General features: G+C 35.3%; 1 long non-coding RNA gene across 1 annotated transcript; it reads right to left on the bottom strand.

Annotated features, from left to right (window-relative positions):
• Window positions 1-1,141: 1,141 nt before the first annotated feature.
• Window positions 1,142-3,634, bottom strand: LOC135151146 (uncharacterized). The gene is made up of 3 exons (XR_010289686.1): window positions 3,203-3,634; window positions 3,012-3,128; window positions 1,142-1,487 (listed from the first exon to the last, which is right to left on the bottom strand). It is a non-coding gene; the product is annotated as an uncharacterized LOC135151146 (long non-coding RNA).
• Between the last annotated feature and the right edge of the window lie 237 nt (window positions 3,635-3,871).

Raw genomic sequence — 3,871 nt, 5'->3', positions numbered from 1 at the left:
ATTTCGTTAATCAACCTACCTGATTGTCATATAACATATTAGAAATATATAGATTTATTACAAATTTCCTAATTAATAGCCTAATAATATTACATATAAACGATTAAACAATCATAATACCAAACAGCAAAACCAGCATCATATATATATATACTGACCCACTTACAACCCATCTAACACAAACATTTATCAAAATTTAACAATGAACAAAACACGCATATAAACATCAGTTGATTAACAAAGCATAGCAATCCCCAAATCTCAAAAACAATAACAGAGCACGAACTTTATAAACTCCGTGTTTAAGCTTGCAAATAACAGAGCAACTATAAACAAAAATCCCCAAATTTTGTAACACCAATGAGACTATATTATACAACAAACTCGAATTCAAGTCAAAAATAAACAAAAAATGCATGTAATCCCTAAATTTGTACCACTATAAAAGTGAGAAAAGAGGATATATACCTTCAAGCAACTGAGAAACAAGGTTGTAGATGAAATCCCCAAATTCGATTCAAAACCCTAATTAACTCCAAAATGTAAACTGAGTTAAGAACGAAGCTGCAATTAAACCCTCATTTCTTCAGCAAGAGTCTTCAATTAAGCTCCTCCAAGCACTACTAGAAAAAAGGGCTTAGACATCGGCTAAAAACCGATGTCTATTAAAAACAGGACTGATGTCTTCGCATGTGATGTAAAAGGTAGGGGTCTTAGACATCGGTTTTTAACTGATGTCTACCCCCACCTTTCACAACGGTTTTTGACCGATGTATATTTACCTAATTTACATCAGCTGCTTTCAAATGACTGATGTCTATGTTTTTCTTTTACATCAGTTTCTTAATATGACTGTAATCTTTTTTCATATTTGACATCAGGTTTTTTAAAATCCATCATTTTTTTATAGTTTAGACATCAGTTTTCTTATATTTCCGATTTAGTTCATTGTTTGTTACATCAGTTTTTAACATTGCCCTGATGTCACATAATATTTTTAACATCAGTTTTTCAGAGAAATAATGTAATTTTATTTTTTTAGTCCCTGTTCCACCTGCTTATCTAACATGCCCAAGCATAACAATTAAAATGTCAAAACAAATCAACAATCAAAATTCCAAATCAACAACTATCGCTAATAGCTACACCAAACATATTTGCATTCAGTCCACCAACTAATTACATAATCCATGTACTTGTACATCGAATGTCGAAGATACCAAAAAGCAATACTACTTCATAAGTCATTGCAACTACACATTGAGTTCATTATACTCCCAAAATCAGCAGTTCTAAACGAAACCTAAAATCATTATATTTCCAAAACCATTGCAACTACTATTGGACAAAGTTCTTTCAATTGTCCATCTGTCCATGCCAAAATATATAGGTTAAAACACCTGCTTCTGGCAAGCCTTAAGGTCTGGAGTATGCGCATACTTCAGGTAGACTGCAAGTCCCGCAATTGTGTGGTCATGAGGACCACCCTGTAAAAATGATTCACTAACGTTAAATTTGCTTTGGAGAATAATATCACATTGGAATCATATAATCAAGAAAAGTCATTCATGGTAATAGAGCAAAACAGAGAACTACCTGTAAACCTGCAAAAACCGCATTGTTGATAGCAAATTCTAAATGACTAGCTCTTAACTCTTGTGCCTCTCTACATAAGGCATGCACCTCAACTCAAACCTAGGCTCTAGAGTAAACATTGCGCTTCATGTGCCTCTTTTTGTACTGATTATTAATATTTATACCTATCCAAATGTTGTTAAGATGTTACCAGGTTTTCTTATGTGACTATGTCCCTTTGAAGTATTAACAACATGAAGCGGTTACATATATAGCCTGCACTTACAATCACACTACACACAGGAGACAGCAGTAGCAATGATATTATTATTATTTATTTATTTTTTGCCAAAAGTAGCAATAATATTATTAAGTATTAACTATGTAATTTACAAAATCTCTGTCACGAAAGGGATGAGGAGTTGGATTATATAATTTCTCAACTTTCAGATCTGTGACACAACAAAAGCAATGCCTAACTTCTTAAAGATGATAAAAAGAACTAAAATATATGAAGAACCAAAATATATGAAGAACCAAAATGCCTAACTTCAATGAATAAATGCACACTATCAACATGCCCATTTAGTGCAGCCATATGAACGGCAGTGATGCCTCCATCAGAGGCACTATTGATTACCTGATAGAGTGAGCTGATGCAACAGAACCAAGATAATAGATTCGACGTAAATGGAATATATTACTAATCTCAAAAGGAGACTGTTGCGTTAGGTACCTCCTATCAAATTCTAAGACAGATTCATCAGTTCTAGATCTTTTGTTTAGGATATTGAAAAAATTTGGAACACTTGGAATGTAGTCAGCAAGCAGGATTCGTATGCACCGAGAATGTCCATTTAGTGCAGTCAAATGCAGTGCAGTAATGTAAAGAAAACTAATGTAAGATTTTGAAACTATGAGGGCCAACTCGTTTTCCAAAGTCGAGAAAGAGAAACACTAACTACTATACTTTACATTACACATCTCAGATTAGCGTTTTTGCAGTAAAGCAAAGCCAAGATAGCAAAACAAAGCAGATAAAATTTTCAAATGAGAAATAAGCATACATTGTGACAATGGGGTTGATATCTTATAGAGATTACTGTTTTCACAATCCAAAACCAAAATAACTCCGGTTGGAGACAACTCCACGCTGTAAGGTTCAATTCCATAAAACAAACACAAATTCATCTAGACTCAATTAGTAAACATACAACATAAACAAACTCGAACACATACATTTTTAAAATTTATAAACACAAGCCAAATACCAACACATATTTGAACATATTACACAGCCATACACCTACAAATCACAAACTCGAGTACATATAAACACACACACACAGATATACACACACACACACACACACACACACACACACACACACTCGAATCATATGCAAGCCCAAACTCAATTAGAGAAAAGAAATTACCAGAGCATAGACTAGTCGCTATGAGATAGAAACCCACACCTCCAAACTCGAACTCAAGTCCACAGACCAGTGCACGCACCAAACCCACACCTCCAAACTTGAACTCAAGTCCGAGATCTGTTGAAAAACGAAATAAAGGAGCGGATTAGTGTTTTAATCGAACAAATGTAAGATTAAGAAGAGAAATCAACCTTTTTCCGCACAAATGGAGCTCGATTTGAACGAAAGTGGAAACTAGGGTTCGTCGCCATCGAAAGAGGGAAGAACGGGGTGAATGAAATTTGGACAAAAGTGTTATTAGTTTTGTTAGTTTATTTAATTTTATGTCCTTTTATTTTATTTTTATATGTATGTTTGGACAGGTGTTATGTTTTTTGGACAGCACACGGGGGAATATTCTGAGGGGGGATTTTGTTTGTCAAAAAATTGGCTAAGGGGGGAAAAGTAGTGGGGGAGCGCGGTCAATTTTTTAAAAACAGGTTTTACACATCGGTTTGGGTCTTGGGTGATGTCTAGATTTTTAATAGACATCAGTTTCTAAATATTCGATGTAAAATAGGCTTTTAACATCGGTAGTTTTTCTAACCGATGTCTAAAGTGTGATGTCTAATCCTGTTTTTCTAGTAGTGAAGATGAGTATTCAAGATGGTCTTCAATTGAAGCTCCAAATTTGAATCCAAGTTGGACAGCGAGAGAGTTGAGAGAGTTGACAGCGGGGAGAGAGGGAGAGGTTTGTGAGATGTTGAGAGAGTTCAGGTTTAGGAGAGGTTGTGAGAGTGAGAGACGGCGAGAGAGTGAGAGACGGGGAGCGGGGAGAGAGGGTGATAGAATCGCGAGAGCGGGGAGAGAGGGAGATCGAG

This window comes from Daucus carota, chromosome 3 (genome assembly GCF_001625215.2).
Source record: "Daucus carota subsp. sativus chromosome 3, DH1 v3.0, whole genome shotgun sequence".
Taxonomy (NCBI): domain Eukaryota; kingdom Viridiplantae; phylum Streptophyta; class Magnoliopsida; order Apiales; family Apiaceae; genus Daucus; species Daucus carota.
This window is presented reverse-complemented; position numbering and strand designations above follow the sequence as displayed.